The 25,492-nt window shown below is 38.9% G+C and overlaps 1 protein-coding gene across 3 annotated transcripts in view; it reads left to right on the plus strand.

The window, feature by feature from the left end:
* Nucleotides 1–25,492, plus strand: part of EGFR (epidermal growth factor receptor) — a 195,269-nt gene that overhangs the window by 72,164 nt on the left and 97,613 nt on the right. Inside the window, exon 1 of one of the 3 annotated variants that reach the window (XM_079151509.1) lies at nt 21,431–21,594. The exons of the other annotated variants lie outside the window; for them this stretch is intronic. The gene's annotated coding sequence lies outside the window, so the exon portion shown is untranslated. Of the gene's footprint in view, nt 1–21,430; nt 21,595–25,492 lie in introns of those variants that run through there. 3 annotated transcript variants of the gene reach the window in all.

Genomic DNA, 25,492 nt, shown 5'->3' on the forward strand with positions numbered 1-25,492 from the left:
TGCCCATGTTCTTCCATGCTACTATGGTTCCTGCTATGCCGAGAACAGAATAGAGGAGGAGGATGGGACCTGTAGCACAATACTGGGGGTGAAATTTATAAACTGGCCTTCTCTTTTTTTTGTATTTGGTTTGACAATTCAATTAGATGCTGACTCCTACAAATGTATTTGAGGAGCCCAGGAAATTTCACCTAGAGGGTGAAATTAGGTGGCTCCCTGTGAATCTGAACATTCAATTTAATTATGGCAGCAAGATTTGCATCGCTATTAGCACCAGCCAGCCTCACTTGTAGCCCTGCAGTTAAGCGTGCCATACTCAGGCTCCAATTTCCTGGTTATTTCATAGTGTAGGGCACTTGCAAATCAAATCTAGGCTGGGAGCCCAACACTCTTAAATTTTACCCACCCCCACAAATGCAGCCAATAAAACAGTTCTGTTTTTCCGGTCTGACAACTATCTTGCCTATATTTATTATATTGTTATGATGGGTTTTGAAGAAAACATTTTAATTTGACATCACACAAAACACCTTTGTGAAATGAAATTTATATACCTTTTTCACCAGCCAGTTCAAAACAAGCTTGTAATATCAAATCTCACTGAGCACGGGTGACAAGCAGATGAACGTCATTCTTGTGCCGGGCTAATTACAGTTGTACCTGCCCTGGCGTCAGCTCTGGGCGGAGCCACCAGCACAGTATCTCCAGCAATTTCCAGATAATAAAGGTGTTGTGATGATTTTGCTGGAGATCTGTCATTGCGGAGATCAGCTAGAGATTAGGGTTTTGGAGGACTTCTAGGGCCTGGATTTCAAAGAATAATTGATGAAGAGTTAAGAGTTCTAAAGTCCAAAAGTCTGAACTTATGGACCAAGTTCACTTAATGCCTAACATTAATTGTCCTAACCTGCCTAACATCCCCATGTGGACTTTTCTATTTTAAACAAAAGAGTCCAGATTTGGCACTGGGATGTAGCTCAGTGTTAGAGCAATTACCTAGTATGTGCATGGCCATGGGCTTAGATCCCCAGTACTTTAAAAAAGAAAAAAAGAGAGAGAAAGAGAAGAGTCCAAAATTAAAGGAGATTTTGAAAATCATATAGCCAACATGCGTCTTGATTTTCTCAACTGGCATCTAGAGGAGAGGGGATGAGTTAAGTGGTCTAGTGATGCCAAAATTCCCTTCTGCTGGGATTAAGCTTTCAGTATAATTTTCTCTGTGTTGTTTTAGATTTCACCTTCCACATTTTTGTTCTACTTTCTATGTTTGAAATTATTACAAGTATTTTTTTCTGTGCTTTTTAAAAGAGAATTTCTTTTATGTGGGAGTTGTGTTGGTCATTTTAACTCCAGTCTGTTTTGGAATTACTAACCTGGCCAGTTTATAGCCAAAAGTCAGTAACACAGAGTTAGTAATAAATCACAAGAAGAACATAGTAGCAAATTTATACACTCTTCCTCTGTTCCTCTGCAAGTTTTAGACCTAGTTAATGGAAACACCATTCCGTGCTACACATCTGCTCTTTTCTTCTTTGTTCTTTTGTGATATTATAAAAATTGGCATTTCAGAAATAGTCATTTCTCTTCATATCTGTGAACAGTAAATAATGAAGAAGTAATTTTGGAAATTAAAGTTGCATTTTTATCCATTATAATTTTGATGGAAATTTTTGGCTAGTGACTGGCATTTTGTTTTGTTTTCCCATGAGGGTTTTTGTACGTTAGGGAGTGGAAGAAATTGGCCTCCTAATGCTATCACAGGCCTAATGGCTGCACATTTCTCTCAGGCTGTATAGTTTGGATTCAGTTTGTGCTTGGCTGGGGCAGCCACCTTTTCCCGGTCCTGTTGTAAGTGTTCTGGTAGCTCTGGGAGTTGCTGAGGAGGCCTGGCCTGGGGGTGCCGAGGTGCTGATGGACGCAGAGCAGTTGGCTTCATAAAACATCAGTTCTGTTGCAGATGATGGCAAAACCATACGCTCAAGGGGAAGTAAAAGCACCAAGAACTTATAGGACAGCCAAGGTGAGGTGTGTGTGACAAATAAAAAAATGAAACCTATTCTACATAGGGCTCCATGAAGTCAAGTTTTCCCCATTAGAAATGAAAAGTTTGTCCTGAAGGAGAACTGCTTGACAGGATGACATCTGGTGATAACATTTATTCATTTGGAAATTAATCTGTGGAAGCAAGTTTCTACTGATTGATGAGGAGGAGACTGAATTGGACTAAGCCAGCATCCAGCTTCCTATGCTCAGGAGAGGTAGCTTAGTCTGGAGAGGCAGCTGCCTATTGCAAATGCCAAGTTTGTGTGGTTTGCATAGGCTTCCTGAACAGTGGGTTTGCTGGCACTCACAACCCTCCCCAGTGGGGCCCCCTGAGTGGAGGTGGTCATATGGGGAAAGTGGCCTGTCCCCGCTGAAAATGTAATCATTGAGAAGTTTCCATGTGCCAAAAATTTGAGCATTCAGTGTACCAGGTTTTGGAGAATTCTTAAATTGGAGACCATAGGTTAATAGTAGAAAGGAATGAGAACATGTAGGTCCTAGCTTTCTCCTGAGAGTTGATAATGAAAATAGAAAAAGAAAGTTTCTACAAAATAACTCCTTTCTAACTTCATCTTTCACATATGTGTGCTAGCTACTCCAAGATTTTGTATTTATGTGGTCATCTCAGATCCATTTTGGAGAAAAGTAAAGTAAAAAGAAATACATCATGCTGTAGAAATAGTTCTGTACTCCTTGCTTTCTTTGGGATTGCATATTAACTCATGTTTATTAACCAGGTTGTCAATAGATGCTGCTCTTCCACAGTTAAAAGCAATTATCTTTGAAAGATGAAAGGGCCTAAAAGAATCTAACAGTAGCTTTTTGAACCATTCAGAACTGTGATTCATAATAAGGCAAATTCATTGACTCTTTTCAGCAAAAGAAGCAGATCGGGGTGTTAGGACACTTGAGGACTTTCAAACTTGGAAAACTGCTTTAGGAGACTTTAGACAGGAGTCCCCATTAGTGCCTCTTTATTTTTCTTGAGATATTAATTACCTAGAGAACACTAGCTTTTGGATCTTGTTCTTTTCTAACTCTGATGGGAGAAAGAAGGTCTTTGACATGTGAATAAAGTCTCTAGACCCTTATGTGCCTTTTATCTCTGTGCCTTTTTGTGCTCATTATGATTAATGGGTGCACAGACTCGGGAGATGGGGGGGAGGTGAATTAGTGTCCTCTGTAACATAGAACCATCTCCCACTTAGATGGGGGTGAAAGAATGTGCCTGAATGTGCATCTTGGTGCTTTGTTGTTTGGGCTCAGGGTGCACCCACTCCCTGAAAGCACCTGGTCCTGTGGCTTCCTGGTCCTGTGGTTGATTAGGTGTCACAGAGAAAGGAAAAAAGAAATTATTTTAAAACTAAAGTTTGTGTTTCCTTATATTTATGATTCAGTTCTTAGAATAGAATGGACTTCTTTAAAGTCATCCTGTCAAAAATGAATGTGTTAATGTTCCATTTCTGGTGGCACTTACAGAACAAACAAACAAACGAAAAATGATTTTAAGGAAAAGATCCCTAAGCCACTGTTCTTACACCTCACTGCTTCTTCCCAGCTTCTGGGACAGGCCTTCTCTTTCTGTGCCTGAAATGACAGACACTCTGATTGTCTCCACAAACTCAGGCCCATTTCCTGGCAGGGAAGCCCTTTAGCCAATAAATCTACTTGGAAGAACCCTCTGGGGTCCTATAAAACAAGTCCTGCAAACCCTGTACCAAGCACTTTTGCTTGGAACCCGGAGAATTGGCTGATTTGGTGTTAAGTGCTTGAGGCAGGCGGAAAATGCAGTGAGGTGGCAGCTACAGTAAAACCCTTCCCCAGGTGCTAAGCCTGGGTGTTCCCTAGTGCCAGCAGTCTTATCTCAGGGTTCTCTTATCTCTGGTTTATACTTCTAATGAGAGAGAGAGAGAAAGAGAGAGAGAGAGAGAGAGAGAGAGAGAGAGAGAGAGAGAGAGAGAGAGAGAGAGGGAGAGAGAGGCAGAAAAAAAAAAGGGGGTGGGGGAAGCAATGATGCAGATCTGGATTCCCTGTATCCCTGTAGCTAAGGTAGCTCCTGCCCCCAGACTCCTTTGCTGGAATGCTAAGGTTCTGCTCCCTGCTCCTAACTTTATGTGCATAATTCTGAATTTTTTTCTAAATCTCTCCAACCCACCACTGTAAAAGTTCAAGCACCACAGAACATGGATCCACCCCTACAGGGATATCTTATCTCTCCTCATTTATTTGTTTAGTTCATATTTGAAAGGTCAAGTCATTTAACCTCTTAAAAACTTTATCTTCTTTCTCTAAAGTAGGGAAAATACTGGGACTATTGTGGGGATTGAGTGACTGCATGGTAAGTGCCCAGTGATGTCACCAACTATTACTATTCTCCTCTGGTACATGCTGGTGTTGTACTATGGATGATTTATTTTACTGGATCAGTTTAACTTAGTAGGTTCTGAATGAGGGCCATCCTCCTGGAAAGACAGCCCTCGTTTGACAGACAGCTCCTGACACAGGGCAGCCATGGCAGTGTGGGCCAGCTTAGCCTCTGGAGTCTCAGTTTCCTGAATTATGCAGTGAGAGAATTAACACCTGACTACACAGAGGCACATACACACACAAGCACAGACACTCACAGAAACACACATAGAAAGCACAGACACAAACACACATGAACACACTGATATGCAGACACACAAAGATGAAGTAATATTTACTGATTAAAAGGAATAATATAAGCCCTTTTCTCTTGACTTTTTACAAAGAGGAACTGAAGACTCAGTTTGAGGGGCATTAAGCACAAAAGTGTCTGCCAGGTCCTCTGATCTAAATCTATCCATCTCGTTTCCAGACGCCATCTAATTCTTAACTCACACGGGCACACACACACCTTAATTTTCATTTTCAAGTTATTTGCCAAGGTACTTGGTAACATTTGAGAATCCTGCAAAACATATGCATGTGTATTTAAATATGTTAGAGTCGACTCTGTAGCAGCCTGTGAACTGGAACCTATTTCACATAATGGGAATAAACTCTCTTTGGAGATTTATGCTTATTTCATTTATTTGTCTCCTTTATAAAAACAAAATCAAGGCTAGGCACAGTGGCTCATGCCTGTAATTCCAGTGGCTTGGGAGGCTGAGGTGGGAGGAGCACAAGTTCAAAGCCTCAACAACTTCCCAAGGCCCTAAGGAATTTAGTGAGACCCTGTCTCAAAAAAAAAAAAAAAAAAAAAAAAAAAACGTCTAGGGATGTGGTTCAGTGGTTAAGTACCTGAGTTCAATCTCTAGTACCATAAAATAAGATATATATATAAATAAAAACAATATTGAGAAATGGCAATTAGATCTTGGTATCCACCTGCTATTTAAAATTGTTGCATTCTATTTATGGCTATTTTACTCCAGCAAGATAGGAAGCTTTGTGATCTCAGGGACTAGAAAAACCAAAATATTCTTTCCACTCTGCTACAAATTGATTGATCAAGTGTTCTAGGTCAACCTGCTCCTTATTATAACTTCTACTTTCATATCTGTAAAGTAAGAATTTATTGACTTCCCAGGAAATAAGACTCTCTCCACTCCTTTACACTGGTAACAGTGTGTGCCGTGTCATCTGTCAACTCCAGGATGGCTTGTGAGAACCTTCAAGTGGTTTGTGTCCTTACTGGAGACACGAGCAGAACTTCTCATGGCAGTATATCTTGATTGCTTCCTTCCTGAAGTTGTTGGAGGTTCTGCCTGGATTAGATATTAATAAAACCTGCCATGCTCCAAGCCGGTATAATGTAACTAATGGAATGGAATGAATGAGATGTAATTTTTTTTTACCCAACTTCTCAGACAAGCTTCAAATGAATGTTATTGGTCTTTTTTTCATGTAAGAAAACGGATATCAAGGAAATTGTGACTTGTTGAAAGCCAGGTAGCCTGTTCTCCATTGCTAGCCCTTCCTTCCTTCCTCTCTCCCTCCCTTCCTCCATCCATCCCTTCCTCCCTTCCTTCCTTCCTTCCTTCCTTCCTTCCTTCCTTTCTTCCTTCTCCACTCCCTTTCATCTCTTTCTCCTTTCTTCCTATGCATACAAACTCTTTCTCTCTCATTGTGAAGTAGACACAATAATTATACAAATTGTGAGGTACAACATGATGTTTCAATACACATACACATTGTGTAATGATCAAATTAGCTTATCTATCTCCTAAAATATTTAACATCTCTCTGGTAAAACATTGAAAATTTCTCCTTTAGGTATTTTTAAGTATGCAATATTTTGTTAATCTTAGTAACCCTACTGTTCTAGAACATCAGAATTTATTTTTTCTATCGACCTATAATTTAGTACCTGTTGATCAGTCTCTCCCTAGTTATCTCCCCTCCACCCCGACTTCTTCCTAGTCCCTGGTCACCAAAGTTCTACTTTCTACTTCTATGAGATCAGTGTTTTTAGATTCCATGTGAATGATATCATTAGGTCATTAGGTGTTTACCTCTTTGTAGCTGACTTTTTTCACTTAAAATACAATCCTTTTTCTTAAGCCTGTTGTTGTGAATGACAGATTTCATCCTTTTTTATGTATAAATAATATCTCATCATGTTTACATGCCATATTTTCTTTATCCATTCATCTGGTGATGGACCTGTTGATGGATTCCATATGTTGGTGTTTGTGAATAATTCTCTAAATCACTACTTCTATATATTCTCAGATTTACACAGGAAGGGAAGATAGCAGCTGACATCCAATGTAGTTATAACCTCAAGGTCCAGAGCCTCTCTCCTCCGAAACTTTTTCTCTAGTTTTTTTTTTTTTTTTTTTTTTTCTTCCTGGTACTTGGGATTAAACCCAGAGGCACTCTACCTTTGAGCTACATCCCCAACTCTTTTTATTTTTTATTTTGAGGCTGGGTCTCACTAAACTGCTCAGGCCAACCTCAAACTTGGGATCCTCCTGCCTCAGCCTCCCAAGTCTCTGAGATTACAGGCATGCACCACTGCAACTGGCCCCCAATATTTTTTTTTAATTGTGGTTCTGGGGATTGAACCCAGGGCCTTATGCATTTGAGACAAGCACTCTGCCAACTAAGCAACTAAGCTATATCCCCAGCCCCCCAGTATCATTTTACTAAAAAACACGAAGGCAAAATAAAACTATCACCAACTCAAATATCCATCAAAAAGAAATGGATAAGTAAATCAGCCCAAATTTACAGAAACAGCATTTATTATAAAGCCGATTAAATCAAAGTCTTCTCCAAAGCCCTGTGTGGTTCTCACAGTATACCAACCAGCATAATCTTTAATTATGAGATTTAATAAGGAAAAGGTCTTATAAATTTTTTTGATATCTCATAATAAACATTCACATGCATTTTGTATCTGATTTTGTATGTTTAAGACTAGGACTCACAAACCCCATGTCTGCCTGTGCAGTTGCCTAGGGAAACACTGCACAACAGTCAGAACTGCAGTCAAGTATGAACTGCCTAGCCCGTGGTAGCCAGGATGGAGTCTGTGGTTTGCCCACAATATCTGTAAGATGATTCCATTGGTGAAAAAGTGGGATTTATTTATGTGCCCCTAAATACATTTAAAAAAATATGTTCTTGCTTTATGCTTTTCCTTATTCTTAATCTTTCTTTAGAATCATTTACCCTACTCTTTTTCCTACTTAAAGAAGTATAAATGTTTTTAATCATAGGCATCTTGGAAAATAATTTAAAATATAATGAAAAAGTTCTCAATCATGCCTCTCAGCAGTAACTACTACATATGTGAGTGTGTGTGTGTGTGTGTGTGTGTGTGTGTATGCATATATTTTTTCCAGTGTTTCTTCTAAAACAATCCTATAGCTGAATATTGCCTGACTGTGTAGTTGCTGGAATTAAGACTCTTTCTTCCTATGGTTCCATTTTGTTGCAGGCTATAAAGACAGGAAAAAATGAGGTTGTTGGTAGCCTTATTAGAAACCGAAAGCTCATTGATTTCTCTACAACCACATAGCCCCTGTTCCTCTGAATAACTAATTTACGGCATTCAGCAGCCAGTGCTGGAAGGGGTTGGGGGTCCTTCTACTCTACTGAGAGTGACTGACTTTACTGTCATATTGCTGCATTTTTATTTCTAATAACATTCATTGCCTTCCAATAATGAGGGACTGTTTTAATACCTAAACATATGAAATTCCATATGATAAAATATTCTTCAACCAGTAAAAATTATTTTATAGATAGTTATTATCCAAGTAAAAAACATTTGTGACATTCAGTGACAAAATGGTGAATGTCAAAAATTATGTGCGGTATAATCCCATTTTGTGAAAAATGCACCTACTACCATATATACAAAGGAAGAAGTCTCAGAATACATACCCTGTAAATATTGTTATTTTATGTATTTTTCTTTCTGTTTGCCTGTCTATACTCCTAATTTTTAATTGTTTTAAAATAAAACAAATTATCTTGTCATCAAAAAGAAAGCCCTTCCACAGCCTTTTTGGGACTTGAGGCTTCAGTTTTCTCACTTCTTAAAAAAGATGGACAAGGCTGTCAAAGTAAGGAAAGCATAAAAGTGCTCAATTCACAGTGTTTCTGTGAACCAGTTTATTGAATGATTTGATTCCTGACTCCCAGAATCTTCTGATTTCAAGTGGTTCCTCTGGACAACCCTGGCAGTGTCCAGAGGAACTACTGAGAAGACTGGTCAAAAGGACAGAATTTGGCCTTGGCAACCCTTAATAAATGCCCATATTTCTGACCTCCTCCATGCCCCTTTCCCATGGTCTCAAAGAGTAGATGAAAGCTAATTTCTAAAATGCAGCTCTTGTGTTCTCTCAACTACCTGTTCTTTTCACATGTCATGGTGTGTGGTTTTCTCTGTATTCCTCTGTTGATTTATTCCCTGGAATTAGGCAGAACACGATTCCATTCCCAGGGTGCTACAAAGTCTGAGCTTGATCTTCTTCCACATCTCATTCAATTACACAGAAATTTCAGATTATGTAACAGATGCCTATGCTGGGCTCGGCATCCTCATCTGGCACGTCTTGTGTTGTTTCAGGCCATGGCATGGGTAATTTTCTTTAATACTTCATTCTTTGAAGAATTAAAAGCCTCCATTTGGCTGTCGGAGTTGGAAGTGAAATCGATAGTATAATCCATGATGGTGAGGGCAATGTTCTTTTCCATAGAGAGGTGAAATAATGGCTCTATACAGCTAAGCAGGATACTGGGTCCCAGATGCCAGTAGGAATTGGGAATTGGTTGGAAAAGAACCTTTGACACTTTGTTACCTTGAGAGACACAATCAAGACACTGGGAGTTCACTACCAAAGCTGCCCTTGTCAGGAGGGGTTGCCATGGGCAGCTGTGCCTCCCCTCTGAGGATCTGGTCTTACCAGGCTGTGACCTGCAGTGTGGTGTCCTCAGATGGCAGAGAGGGGGCATCCTCTTGCTGACATCTCTGTGTGTACCCTCCAAGGATCTGATCCGTGAGAAAGCATGATGAGGAATTTCATAATCACTGCTGTCCTCTGCCAACTTCTATGAACAGATGTGGAATTAAAAAAAAAAAAAAAAAGACAAAGGTCATCCATTCTCAAGTTAATATTATAACTGGAAACTTTTAAATAGAAAAGCATAGGCTAATGAACTGACTTTAAAATTTCAGAAATAGAACTGATGTATTACATGCACTTGTGTTTATAAATATCACAAGGTGGACTGCATCTTATGGTTCTCTCCTTCCTTCCTTCCTTGTCTTTTCAAGCCAGCATCTCATTGTGTGGCCCAGACTGGCCTTGAACTCCTGGACTTAATCAATGCTCCTACCTCAGCCTCCCAAACACCTGACACTACAGGTGTGCACCACCATGTCCAACTCCACAACCTTCTTTATTTCATAATTTAGGAGACCCTGGAACTAAGAGCACTCCATACAATCCAGCAGTGTGACACTTTGTCAAGGAGGGTCAGTTTTCATGGTAGGCTTGATGGCCAATCCGAATTGCCAGCCTCTCTCAGCATCTCTGGGACTTCCCCAGAAAAATTTGATCCTTTACCAGAGACTGCCAGTGGCTTCACATCTCAGTTTCTCCTCAGGACAAGTGACAGTGCTCATAGAGAAAGGACCATCGAGGAGTTCACACAGCCTCTCACCAAACCTACCCTGGACCGCCTGACCTAGTTTTCCAATTTTAATTATGTCAAGTAGTTCACAAAGGCAGTGGTTTCCTTAGGGACATCATGAGCTCACTATCATAAGATTGCTTCAGTCACAGCTGTATCGTGCACACAACAGCCATCTCTGACCCAGCAGATGTTCTCTGTAAACAGTTGCATTAATTACATCTTGAAAACATCGTTCGCGCCAGATCCTCAGGATTTGGGAGCAGTCTTTGAGGTGGGCGGCAGGGCCCTCAGGAGAGTAACGGAGGCAGGAAATTTTCTCCCTCCCTTAGTTGTCTGTTTTCTAAATTGTCTTAGAGCCACCCCAGCTGTTTACTGCAGAGTGACCCTGTTCATAGCTGTGGTCACAAGTGGCTTTGAAAGGGGACCTCTGCTTCCGCTCTCATTAGAGCACAGTGTGCAGAGACCTGCACTGGCCAAGGCCTCATTGTCATCTCCACACGCTGTCCTTGGGTTGGGGACTCCCCAGGAAACATGGACAGGAAGCCGGCCACCTGAGCCCTCTCCAGTTGTGCTGCTCCATGTTGGAGTCATCCTTAAAGCCTTACATAACACACCTCCTTATCCTCAGAGGCCTGTGGTGCCCTGAAGTTCACTTGAGCACTTTTGAAGACAGGGTGCTTGTCATGACCAGAGCCCGCGTGTTCAGCCTTCTGACAGCTCTAACGATTTTCACAAAGGTCCTCCAGTCTCAGGTTAAGTTGTTACAATTACGAGCATCTCTGTCCCTGCCTCCCCTTCATCCTGGTACTCTCTCACCCCAGTAAGGTTTTGTTTCCCTTTGTGACAGTCCCCAGGTTTGAAGACAGCTGATTGTTCTCTTCCCAGGCTGAGCAAGCACCACCCCCGCGGTGGTGTGCTCTTCAGTCTGACAAGCCCTCTATGCAGGGGTGCCATGGAGACTCGGAGCCCTCCCCCTACCCCACTGCACTCTACACTTGTATAATTGGGGTGTGGGTACTGAGTAAAGAATTGTCATCTGTCCCTTTTTAAATGAATACTGTTTTCAACACTTCTTCATTCTAGCTCCTTGAGGTCACCTCAGTTTCCACTTGTCATTGGGCACATACACAGTTCTGCCTGACACTGTTTCATCAGGCTCTCCGTAGCTTTATTTGTGAAATCATTCTGAAAATGGTGAGCAAGGCTGAGTTATACGTATTATAACGCCAACACCCATCTACTTAGAAATCAATCTTATCACGATGCCTCATTTAACCTATGGTTAACAATCCATGGAATCCTATCGGCCAACCTGCATTTGTTCTTTTTTCCTCTGTTTTTTTGTTTGTTTTGTTTGTTTATTTTACAGTGTTGGGGATCAAACCCTTGGCCTCACACACGCTAGGCAAGTGTTCTACCACTGACCCACCCTTCCACCCCCTATTTTTTCTTTTAAAGTGCAGTTGAATCAGAAGAGACTTCTCCAAACATTCTATCTCTGGATCCTGTTTGACAGTACTGTTCTGACCTGTACTTTTTTGTAAGACTACTGCAAAGTAAAACTTTGCAGTAAACATCAGTTCTGCATTTATTGGACATCCTTGATTGACTGACAACTAATGCACATACATCATTTTTTGGGGAGAGGATGGGCTTATTGGGGACTGAACCCTGTGTTGCTTAACCACTGAGCCACATATCCAGCCCTTTCTTATTTTTATTTTGATACAGGGTCTTGCAGAGTTTATTAGGGCCTCCCTAAATTGCTGAGGCTGTCCTCAAACTTGCAATCCTCCTGCCTCAGCCTCCTGAGTTGCTGGGATTATAGGCATGTGCTACCATGCCCAGCATCACATTTTATTAACTGTCTGTATTTCTGTATTTTTTCCTGAAATAAGTATCTATACACATGTATTTTCCATTCCTGAAAATTAGCACAAGTATTCTGGATCCTGCCTGTCTCTTCCTTCCCATATCTTTATATGCCATTGACCCTAAACCTGTCAAATGTGATTTTTGAATATCCTATAGGTTTTACATGAATGCCATCTCTGTTTACAGGAATAAAGGATGCTGCATAGAAGACCCATCTCTTTCAATTCATTTGGAATAATATGGTTTCTAAAAATTCATTATTTGTTTAATTTTTATTATTCCATGCTGGAGGGTAGAAATGCCTGAGCTCATATTAAAAATGGCAGTGTTAATATTGGCCTGACTCAAAGTCCAATTTATAGAAGACATAATGGGTGTGTGGCTGTCCAGAAGCACCCATGGGTAATGCTGAGTAAACTATACTGTCTATGGCTAATAATAATAGGAAATACTTATCAAACGCTTGATATTTGGTAAGTAGGCAATGTCATGTGTGCTTTGGATTCCCATTAGTAATCCCATGTGGGAAAGAGTTGTAAGCAGTTCATCATGAGGTATAGAGTGTGCTTTCAAATTTCCCAAGGCCCCATAGTGAATAGTTGACAACTGTATTAAAATTCTGGTCCATTGATTTCCAACTCCTCTCTCCCAGCTGCTCTGGCTAAGTGATATCTGGATACATGGCTCTGGAGCCAGGTGGATTCTGAAGCAGATTAGGTTCAAATACTATCCCCATTGTTTACTGGCTGTATGTCCTTGGCAAGGTAACTTTCTTCAGGCCTCATGTTTGTCATCTGTGTATTAAGAAAAACTTAGACCTGTCTTTTGGAGTTATCTTAAAGATTCCAAAGAAATCTGACACTCTGTCCTCAGCACATAGTGCCTATTCCATAAATGGTTAATAATGATGAAAACACTTAGTGAAAAGATGCCATTGTGTAAAGTTGCACAGTCACCTTTGCCCTGTGTCACTGTGAACCCTTTGGCTCCCCCATAGTGAGGTAGGGCTGGCCTCAGCAGCTCTGAGGGAGCATTTAATTCTTTCATTCAAAATTTCACCTTAGTGACCCTATTTTTTTTTTTTTTTTCTGTTGCTTTCTGATGAACTAGGTGGTGGGTAATCTGTCAAAGAAAGTGATTTATAGTCATTTATTGTTTATACCTTGATTCATTTAATCAACCGCACTTAGAAAACTAATCAAGTAAAAGTAAAACTTAGTTGAAGGGGCACAGAATTTGAGTTAGAAAGCTTTTCAGCGAGAAATATAATGAACTTTATTTGGCTAATGCAGTCAATTTATTCTATAGTGATGACACTTTGAAAATTAATTGTATAATGGAGGTTTATTTTTGATTTAGGATTTGAAATATAATTTGCACTTTTAATTATTATTAACATTTAAAATTATTATTTAAAATTATTATTTTATTGTTGATAATCCATGCCCCCTGATATCATTACTTAAGGAGGAATAGTACTTTCTCCTATAGTGTAGCTCCCTCAAAAAATGCCCCATACTCTGTTCTGGCTGAGAAAAGTTGGGACTGCACGTGTGGGAAACTGCAGAAAGACTGCCTTCATTCCTTCTAGGCTTTGAGATGAAACTATTTAGTCCCTCTGCTGTTAATGTTTTTTTTCTCGTTCTAAGTGATTGGTTAAGTCAGTCCCAAGTTTTTCTAATGGCCTCCTCCTATTGGGAGAGAAGGACTCACTCAAGTACTTTTGGCTAAAACTGAGCCTTTTGTGATTAAAGAGAACCAGGCTCTTGCGGTTTCAGTGTCCTAACATGGACACTAATGGTGTCCCTCCTCTTCTTGAAAACAATACCTTACATAAATGATGTGCCCTGTTAACAAGCCATGAGCAAAATTCAAGAAGCACTTAGGGAGCTTTGGTGCACATTTAACCATCTTCATCTCGCTCTGAAGAGATTGACGATATCCCGGGTAGATCACAAAACATCCTTGTAATTAGGTCCTGTGTCCAGAAAGAGTAAGATAATTCCAACTTCAATCTAAAGATCCTTTGTATTCAATGTTCCAAATGGATAAACTATTTTAATCTATTTTGATAAAAATAGTAGATATGCCATCATTTAAGACAAATATTCTATCTGATAAGTTTAGAAATCAGTTGTTTTTATTCTTTCCTTTGAAAGAAATAGGAAGCTAAGATTAAGGGATGGAAGTGTTAAGTATAAAATAAGAAGGGGCAACACACATGGATTTCTGGATTCTTACTCTCAGACAACAAAATTCCAAGAGTTTGGCAGTGGAGGTATATTCAGCACTTCACAGAGTCCCCCCAAAAATGTAGAACCAGGGGCTGCATGTGGGTCCTGTCAGTAGAAACCCACAACTGTGGCCACTCTAAAAGGTAATGGGAACTTGAGGCTGAGGTAATTCTGATAGTAAAGTGTTTGTAAACTGAGGACAGCCATACATGGGATAAAAACAAAGATATACTAAAAGACATTCACTATTAACTGGTCCTGTCATTGTATGATCGTAGTGTAAGCTGACAAGGCTACAACCTCTCTAAGCAATGTAATCTTAGGGGACTCCATCACGTATGCTGTCTGGCACTGATGGAAATGTTACAAAGTGGTGCATAATTATATGTAGTTGGATATAACAAGTAAGTGCTTAAGCATCCTCTCCCCAACAGTATTTGGAACAATGTGTGCCTAAGTGTCTCGTGCCCATTTTTAGTTCAGGAATTAGAGCCAGTCTTCTCCTCATTCTAAATTACAAAATCATTCTGGGTCAAAATCACCAGTATTGTTATCCTACTCCCTTCTTTGAGAATCCTAGTGAACATACCCATCTTTCCCCTTCATACACGGAGCACTATTTCTTTATTTCATAAGGAACTTTGCCCTGATCCAAATTTGAGATTGATTAGTTCCTTGGGCATATGCCTCCAATGGTGGTTTATCAGTTCTTGGTCATCACTCCATTATCCAGGAATGCAAAGTCTCTGTGCTCTGCCTTCCACAGAGCTGAAGGAAATTTCTTCTTTAATATCACAACTATTGAAAAAAGATGGTATCTCTGTTGTTCAGACTGACCTCAAATTCTAGACCCCATACAATTCTCCTGTTCCTTTCTCCTGGGTAGCTGGGATTACAGATATGAACTATCACATTAGATTCTAAAATGTACACTTTAAAGTCATTTTTTCTTTATAACAACAAAAAAAAGGGTATTTAGAAATCTTGTTTAAAATCTGTAAGTCAAGACATTACTTGACTTACATTACTTGTCACCATGGAATTCTCCTTGGCAGTTTTAACTCAAATGTTCCTAAATTGGTTTTCATAACAAGTGTGTTAAATATATACGTATAATAGAAGCATATACATTTCTAGCTTTGTGCCTTTCCAAGCAAAACTACAGTTATAAAAAGTTAATCTATTTTGCCTATGAAAAAATAAATGCTCAGTAAAAAAGAAGCATAATTTGATAGCATCTCACTTATTAAAATTCAAGCATTCTCATAGTTTACACAAAATAGTTCATGTTGTAACAACAAATGTTTTTTTTCCCTGTCCATTTTTTTCATATTTCTCCCAATTTTTCTTTCTGATACTAGTAACATCTTTTTTTTTTCTTTTTACCCATTTCCATTACAAGTTCATGACAAGGAAAATGATCACAAGAAGAATATTATTCTTTTATCAAAGAAATGCCCATGAGATTTTGTTATTCAGTGACACACATCTATTTTTTTTCAGTTTTTAAAAAATTTTCCATAGCACTTATGCAATTAAGTCATATAAAAACTATTTCAGATATTTGTGTTTACTGAATTTCATATAAAGTATAGGCAGTATAACCCAAAACAAAGTAAATACATGATGAGCAGTCTCCTGAGTTTGGGAAACTAGTAGACTTTATATCTTTCAACATCTTGTAGAGTCCCAGGCAACGTTGTGCCAGGCAGAACATGGTGTTTCGACACTTGAGTGAATCCCTGTCTTTCGTAGTACATTTGCACATTTGACTTCCAAATTCATGAGGCCACAGATTGAAGCCAAGACTGTATTTGCATTTGAAATTGGAATATTATTTTTGCACAAGTATTCTATACATTACATAGTTTGCCCACTCAGTTCTGCATTGTCCATTTTCTCCCATTTTTTGACATAAACTACTCAAAAGATGGACCAACGTTTTATTTATTTTTTTCTAAATTTTTTTATTTGTTCTAATTAGTTACACATGACAGCAGAATGCATTTTGACTCATTGTACACAAAATGAGCACAACTTTTCATTTCTCCTGTTGTACACAATACAGAGTCACACCAATCCTATAATCAGACATGTACATAGGATAATACCGTCTGTCTCATTTCACCATCCTTTCCACCCTGATATCTCTTCCGCTGCCATCCCCTCACTCCCTCTTCCCAATCCAGAGTTCCTCTGTTCTTCCTTTGTCACCTCCCTGTATGGATCAGCATCCACATATCAGAGAAAACATTTGGCCTTTGGTTTTTTTGGGGTTTGGCTTATTTCACTTAGCATGATATTTTCCAACTCCATCAGTTTACCTGAAAATGCCAAAAGTGCATTCTTCTTTAAGGCTGAATAATATTCCACTGTGTATATTAACCACAGTTTTTTTTATTCATTCATCTGTTGAAGGGCATCTAGCTTGGTTCCATAATTTAGCTATTGTGGTCTGAGCTGCTATAAACATTGATGTGGCTGTGTCACTGTAGTATGCTGATTTTAAGTCCTTTGGGTATAGGTCAAGGAGTGGAATAATTAGGTCAAATGGGTCCACATTTTCTAAGGAATCTCCATAGTGCTTCCCAGAGTGGTTGCATGAATTTGAGTCCCACCAGCAATGTATGAGTGTACTTTTTCCCCCACATCCTTGCCAACACTTACCATTGCTTTTATTCTTGATAATTGCCATTCTGACTATAGTAAGATGAAATCTTAGTTTTGATTTGCATTTCTCTAATCTCTAGAGAGGCTGAACATTTTTCATGTATTTGTTGATTGTATAGCTCCTTTTGTGAAGATCTGCTCAGTTCCTTAGCCCATTTATTGATTGGGTTATTTGTTTTTTTGGTATTATAGTTTTTGAGTTCTTTATATATCCTGGGGATTAGTACTCTATCTGATGTGCATATGGTAAAGATTTTCTCCCATTCTGTAGGCTCTTCCTTCATATTATTGATAATTTCCCTTGCTTAGAAGAAGTTTTTTAGTTTGAATCCATCCCATTTATTGATTTTTTATTTTATTTCTTAAGGAAGTCAGGTCCTAAGCCAACATGATTTGGGCCTACATTTTTTTCTATTAGGTACAGGGTATCTGGTCTAATTCATAGGTCCTTGATTCACTTTGAGATGAGTTTTGTGCAGAGTGAGAGGTAGGGGTTTAGTTTCATTTTGCTGCATATGAATTTCCAGTTTTCCCAGCACCATTTGTTGAAGAGGCTATCTTTTCTTCAATGAATGTTTTTGGCGCCTTTGTCTAGTATGAGATAACTGCATTTATGTGGGTTTGTCTCTATGTCTTCTATTCTGTACCATTGGTCTACCTGTCTGTTTTGGTGTCAATACCATGCTACTATTTTTGTTACTATAGCTCTGTAGTATAATTTAAGGTCTGGTATTATGATGCCTCCTGCTTCACTCTTCTTGTTAAGGACTGCTTTGACTGTTCTGGGTCTATTATTTTTCCAATGAGTTTTATGATTGCTTTTTCTATTTCTATGAGGAATGTCATTGAAATTTTACTTGATGTTGCAGTGAATCTGTATAACACTTTTGGTAGTATGGCCATTTTGACAATATTAATTCTGTCTATCCAAGAACATGGAGATCTTTCTATCTTCTTAGGTCTCCTTTAATTTCTTTCCTTAGTGTTCTGTAGTTCTCATTGTAGAGGTCTTTCAATCTCTTTTGTTAGATTGATTCCCAATTATTTAATTTTTTTTGAGGCTATTGTGAATGGGGTAGTTTTCCTAATTTCTCTTGGTAAGGATTCATCACTGATATATAGAAATGCATTTGATTTTATGGGTGTTGAATTTATATCCTGCTACTTTGCTGAATTCATGTATTAGTTCTAGAAGTTTTCTGGTGGAATTTTTTGGATCCTCTAAATATAGAATCATGTCCGCAGCAAATAGCGATAGTTTGAGTTTTTCTTTTCTTATTCGTATTCCTTTAATTTCTTTCATCTCTCTGATTGCTCTGGCTAGAGTTTCAAGGATGATGTTGAATAGAAGTGGTAAAAGAGGGCTTCCTTGTCTTGTTCCGGTTTTTATAGGGAATGCTTTCAATTTTTCTCCGTTTTGGTGAAATTTCTGAAAGGTGAGTCTTAGCTGCACCATGACACATTCCAAATGCAAAAATATCTGTCCCTGAACTAATTTATTTTTCATGTAGGAGCCTAGAAAACCATGAGCATTAAGAAATTGCCATGTGCAGATATTCTGAGAATTGTGAGCTTGGAGACCTAAGGTATAGGCCAGTGACTGTGGTTGATTGCCAGCTTCATGGAAGGCCATACATAGCTGCTCCCTTCCCTATCCCTGAAATAAGCGCAGACTCACACTACATTCCACAGCACTCCTTGAGCACCTCTTGTGAATTAACAGAGGAATGGCTGGTATCCAGAATGAAGGAAGGAGTTGCCCTAATCTACTTTTCACTAGCCAGATAACTTCTGGAGTAACATTTTGTTTATTTCTTGACATTCATCTAACAGTATACTTATTTAAAAAATTGGCAAAAAGTAAAAATCCCCATAAAGCCATACTTCTACAACTCAGTTACTAGGTTTATAGCTCCTTCAATTATTTTTGTTTATCATATAGCATGTTTGTATATGTATAATGAATTTTCAACAAAAATAGAATCAAATTCGTGTTCCAAATCCTAATCTAGGTCTTATAGCACATATTCAGAATTATGTTCTCAAAGTCCCTATTTTCTATTTAACTTTGTTATCCAACTTGTGTGTATGTTCCTCTTGATATGTAAAGGCCTATCTCATTCTTTTAAGAGCTGTTCTATACTTCAATATCTGGGCAAGACATGATTTGTCTATTTCTCTGCTGCGGAATATTTGGGTTATTTCTATAAAAGGTTGTGATAAGCATCCTTGTTCATACGTTTTTATGTACTTAGGCTAGTCTCTGTGGAATAATTTTTGGAAGTGAAATCTCTTGTCACAGGTTTGTGAGTCTTAAGTGCTACATTTTAAAAGTATTAAGTGGTTACATTTTAAGAAGTTGAGAAACTTTTTCAGTTAAGACTGAAAAAGAATAACCACGCCTGGGATTTATGAATAATAGTGGAAAAAACTGAAGTTACTAAGGCATGACAGGAGAGATGGGGAAGGGAACTGCAGATATAATGACCATCTTCAAATTTTCAAAGAACGGTTATTCCAAACCAGGATTAGATTTAATCTGGTGGCAGAACAAGAGACAGTGTTTGAGTAGAAGTGAGGTGGTACCAATGTTTGACCTTAAGTGCAATTTCCTCAGGCTTAGAATTATTTGAACTTCACAGTTACATAAGAGCATCTCAAATATGTAAGGTCTTGCCCTTGGCAGCAGGAACATAAGTTGACAAGGGGCCTACTCCCAGGAGCTTACATTTTGGCGGAGATGGGGAGAAACAGAAATGCAGATGTAAACATTTAAATTACAAGATATTTTCTGATGATGGCCAGGGCTCAATGATAATATAATAGAGACATGTGATAGGAGGTGTCTGGAAGGGAGGTAGTGGGAGGGGCAATACTTAATAGGATAAACAGCAAAGACCCAAAGGAAGAATAGTCTGCCTTATTAGGCTATAAATTCCAAAGTCTTGGAAGTTAGAAGTGGAATATATTAATGTGCATGGAGGATTAAGTTATGTGATCTGCAAAGTCACTTAAATTCTCTTTCTACCTAAAGTATATTGCTGTAATCCAAAAAGAACCTATCTGCATTTTCTCATATTTCTTCTAAGTATCCAGTCTTATTGTAGTTAAACCAAGATGCTTACATTCTTATTGGAAACATTTATCTAGAGGAACAAAAGATCAATTGGTGTTGGGATGTGTTCCCAGGTAACTGACTTCAGGAGGATTTTGCCCGTGAGGTGTGGCCTTATGATCCTTTTCAAAAAATCAAGGGCCTGCTACAAAGCATCACACCAGTTACAGTGCTTGCTGCTGGCTGTTTAGGAGAGCTCCTCTGCCAGGGAACAAACTGAAAGCAAGACAGGACAGGTTCTGAAGCAGTAATTCAAAGCCTTCCTCTCTTTCCCATGTGAGTCACTGTTAGTCAGAATATTACCTTTGCAGAGAGACTTGATTCCATTTCAGTCCTTAAAGTGATATTCCCTCCTGGTTTAGAGGTGAACTTTTGTCTCACAGGACCAATTCTGTCGTGCTGTGGGGTCCCGGATTGTGTTTATTTGCATGGCTGGTATTTGAACAAACAAAACCAAACATGTAAAACTATTCTTTTGATTGAGCTCCAAAATAGTCTCAACTAAAGTTCTGAAGTAAGAGAGGACTCTTGCCCTACTGGTCGATTGTACATTTTCTATGCATTACCTGGGGAAATACTTCTCCCACTGAGCAAGTTTATCCAGATAACCAAATAAGAAAGTATGCTCATTAGGAGGTACAAAAAGATAGAAGATAGAAATACCTGTATCATCATAAAATACTGTTGAGGGACAGAGGTGAAAGAGCTTTAATGAGCATTTCCAAAGAGTTTAGAAAATTTATCTTTAAAGTACCTATATTATATTCTGTGATATAAAATTCTAATCATAGATTTTTTAAAAACAACCTAATGGGAAATATAATATCCATTTTCTTTTCCTAATTTTATTTGTTGTGCAATAGAATGGTAGCCAAAAAGATGGAAAAGGGGTCTATATAGTCATATATGTTTCTGTGAACTGATTACCATTAATCTGAATAGACAATAAATCAAAAGTGTGCATCTGGGTTGCTATAGTCAAGGCTGCTGGGCCTTCTGGGGACCATCCTTCAGCATGGAGCAGCCCCTGCCTTACATACCAGGAAGGGCAGGCAGAAGTTGGGTATAAGCCAAGATTTTCACTGGCATCAGCATCAATGATTGACAAGTCTTTCTTTTAAATCTCAAATGTCTTTGGTTATTAAATTATTTATAATTCAGTTAACATGTATCTAAAACTAAGAAATTCATAGGAGACTATTCCTGTGTCACCAGAAATCAAGGACAGAAGCAACTCTCTGTCCTGTAATTGCTGGATTTCCATGCTGTTTCCTGTTCCTGTCCGGAAGTAGAATTTCAGATATTGCCTTTCATGCTTTATTTGGGACCAATTTCAACTCCACTTTCCTTTCTCCTGATTCTCACTGGCCATCAGCCACCAGACTCTGCACAATGACCAGCTGGCCCTTGGCAGATCTTGGGCCCAGGTGTGAAGTAGCTGGAGAAGCATTTCGAAGCCAGGATGGGAGTGATTTCATTTTCCATTGATACTATGCAGAAATGAAGGGGATTCAAGTGCCTTCAGAAAAGCTTCCTCCAGTGAGTAGAGTTTTGGGGGGTTTCCAAACCTACAACTGCTTTTATTCTTGGAAGCATCATTGTTGCTTTTTTCCCCCTTCCATTTATATCCCAGGAACTGATTCAGAAACCATAGAAATTGGATTTGGAATCGCTGAATGCTAGCAGACAGCTGACTGCACTCTTCCCAAGAAATCTTGCCAGCTGGGTTGGGGTACCAAGCTGTGTCTGCTCTCTTGGACAGTCTGGCTGAGTCCTCTAAATGCAGTTGACTCACACCTCACACCAAAGTGCACCAAAGTGTTCTGCTTCATTCTTTAGACACTTTGTGGCTTGGGGCTCAATCAACCAGGGTATGATTTGCAATCCACAGTAACCGATTTCAGAGCAGCTGCCCAAGTAGGCAGGTTTCATCTCGCTTGCTGGATTTTTTTTTTTAAAACCTCACACCTTTTTTTTATTAGACTTGGATTCCAGTTTCCTGAGCCTCTTGTTGCCACGGATTCACACAGGCTCTGAGTAGGACCCAGCAGGCTCCCTGAATAAAATGAGCAATGAATATATCAGTAGCTTTAAAATTGCTCAAAATATGATCTAAAAAAACCAGAATAATGTGAGTTCCCTGATTGAATATAGTCCTGTAGAAATGAATTCCTTGATGGGAAATGTGAGCTGGCTTTACCTCAGGAGTGAGGAAGTTTAGTTAAGTGAGTTGAGATAAGATCAAACAGACAAGTGATAACTTGAAAAGTTCTTTGGACTCTGTGTTAGAGAGCTCTTTGTAAAAGATGTGTTCTTTTTTGTATTAGCAGCACACCATATAAATAGACATGTAAATACCATATTTAGAAGGGCTTGGAGTGATGCCAATAAAAGGAGACGTTTTTGAAACAGGAAGGGAGACACATATCCTTGCTATGACATGTTACTCTGTACCAAGCATTGTCCACATTTTCACATTTACAAAATGTCACCCAAGGGGTGATGTGAGGGTGGGTACTCAGGAACTAGAAAGGTAGAATGGTGGGCTTTAGATCTCTCAAACCTGACAGAGCCAGAACTGGAACTCAAGGCGCGACTGATGGACACAAACACCTGGTCAGCAACAGCCATGCTTTTGGAAAACTGGAAGCTTCCTTTACAAACTACTTTCCAGGCTGAACAACAAACAATGCTTTACAACTGACTTTTCAAACGTCCTAGGTCTCATGATAATGCAATTCAATAGCAAACTTACTTTAAGGACAATTTAGTCACATTATGATGGCTGCAGCTCAATGTTCTTTCCTCATCTGGACATTTCACCTTTTAGGCCAATGGTCTCAACAAGTAATCAAAGACAGATGTTAGTCCTCTGTATGGTGGGCAACAGAATCTAACAGTGAGGGCAGGATGACAGGTGACTGAGGCAGCTGGAAGAGGGGTCCGTTGTTCAAACCTGTAATTTGGAGTCAAAACAAACAGATGATTAGCTGGGGGTTGTCACTTACAATCAGGGGTTACATGTTGTCTAGACATGGCCTCAGAATCAGACCTGTGTGGCTCCCTGGCCGCCTACGTGGCAGTTGGGGGAGCCTGGTGCAATGGCTGCAGCTGGTCTAAATCAGAAACCCCACCCTGAGGGGATCATTCATTCTGTACATCAGTGGTCTCTCCCAAAAGTGTGTCTGACTTCCTGCTTCTGAGGATCAATATTAGAATTGGAAAAATAAGAAATAATGGATGTGAATACATTTGAAATGTGTTATCTTGACAGCTCTTTGTAGACTACGAAATTGCTGTCCAGAGGGATTAATGATGGACCAAGGTCACCTGTGTAATGGCAGAGCTAGTTCTGAAATCCCCTCCTGTACACTTTTCATTACAGTATGCAGCCTTACAATCAAACTGCAACCACAACCCCAAACTTCTGGACTCTAGCCCTTGTCTTCTGGAATAGGAATCAATTTTATCATGATGATCCAAAGAGAATCATCAGGAAGATTAAATTAGACTCCATAAACTCAGAATGGCCATGTAATTTTCCCTCCTAAGTTGGACAGTTTGGAGAATGAAAAAGGGGAAGACCTTTTCAGACCCTGAAATAAACATAGGGCAAGCTATCTGGGCAGGCAGAACAGTGATTCCCACACATTTTAGAAATTTTTTCAGCCAGGCGTGGTGTCATACCCCTGTAATCCCTGAGGCAGGAAGATTGTGAGTTCAAAGCCAGCCTCAGCAACTTGGCAAGGCCCTAAGAAATCAGCAAGATCCTGTCTCTAAATAAAATATAAAAAGGGCTGGGGATATGTCTCAGTGGTTAAGCACCCCAGGGTTCAATCCCTGGTACCAAAAGTTAAAAAAAAATTTTTTCCCAAAAGTCAAATAGGAAAGAGATCTTGTTATTTAACTCTCAGTTAAACACAAAGTTCAGTGAATTAAAACAATTTGTTTCCTAAACATTCTGACTAATAATGACATAGTGCTGATATTGCTAAGGTTGTGTGTCATGGTTTTGGTGACTAAATGAGATAATACAAGTGTCGAGTATAGTCAGAATTCAACTAACATGTACCATCTTAATAATTCCATGAACAGTTTCCCTGTCAATCACCTTGTGCCCAGGAAATTTCCTTCTTTTTTCCCAAAGGGAATATACAGTTGAAAACTTCCTGTGGCATGGCATATATGTGCAGTAGGGTGGTCTTAGTTGCATTTTCCCTCTAAAAGTGCGGTCTTTAGTGGATGTGTGTGTGTGTGGGTGTGTGTGTGTGTGTGAATAATATGTTTCTGCTTTGTAGACAAGTAAATCACCTTCTCTTTACATTCCCAATATTTTTCAGTGTATATCCTCCAATAAGGTATTGATAAGAGAAAATTCATTAAGAGTTTCAATCAGGTTAACTACGGGATCCAAGAACTCAACTCAGCAGTTTTTGTTGAACACTCTTGCTCTATGAGTTCTTGGCACTTCAGATGAAGATATCTCTGGATATTTAGCTTTGACAAAGACATCAATGTGAATTTGATAAGAAGGAGAGAGCTGTGCTTGGGCTCTGGGATTTGTGGATGTGGCTCCAACTGCCACCCAAACACTACCCATCTTTAGGAAGCAGGATACATGCCTTCCTGCAGTGGCCACAGGGTCACCTGGGGAGCTGTGAACACACAGTGACAGCTGCTTCCTCCTGAACATTCTGACTTTACTGGGCTGGGCACTGCTTTTGGGTTCTTCAGGTGACTAATGTGTAGCCACCACAAGAAACACTTTCCAAAGAGACATTAATAGCAGTTTTTTTTTTTTTTTTTTTTTTTTTTTTTTTGTCCACATTTGATGCTATTTCCATTTTGGAATATTAGAAAACAAAATAGAAAAGTTTGGTATAGAAAGCAAAATCTTACACAATCTTGTCATCCAGAAACTACTACAACTAATATGTTAGTTTGTAATTAGTACATGTTTTGTATCCATTAACAGCATATCCTGGGATTTTTTTCCCATGACACTTAATATTTTAAAAGATGTTCAATTATTAGGGCACTCAAATTTAGACCTGTGTGTAATAATTTAGAAGTATCAAAATATCAGCAGGCTTTTTAAAAATACTAATTTTTTAGAAAAGCTATTTCTAATTTTTGATAACAAAGAACCATTGGCTTTGCTGTAATTGGGGAATTCATTCTCTTCTACAGTAACTGGTCCAATACACTTAAAGTGCTAATTGTTCTGTTTAGTTGTGTTTTGCTATTTTGGCATTTCAATAAATAAATAAATAAATAAATAAATAAATAAATAAATAAATAGTTATAACCTGTATCAGCTTTTGAGAGAAGAAAGTTATATAGAAATAATAAAACTTTGCAGCCTTTTATTTTATATTGTGATCCTTTAAGATGACCTGAAAATTTGATTTGGTTTAAAAATATATATATTTCATCA

This window comes from Sciurus vulgaris, assembly GCF_902686455.1.
Source record: "Sciurus vulgaris genome assembly, chromosome: 8".
Classification (NCBI taxonomy): domain Eukaryota; kingdom Metazoa; phylum Chordata; class Mammalia; order Rodentia; family Sciuridae; genus Sciurus; species Sciurus vulgaris.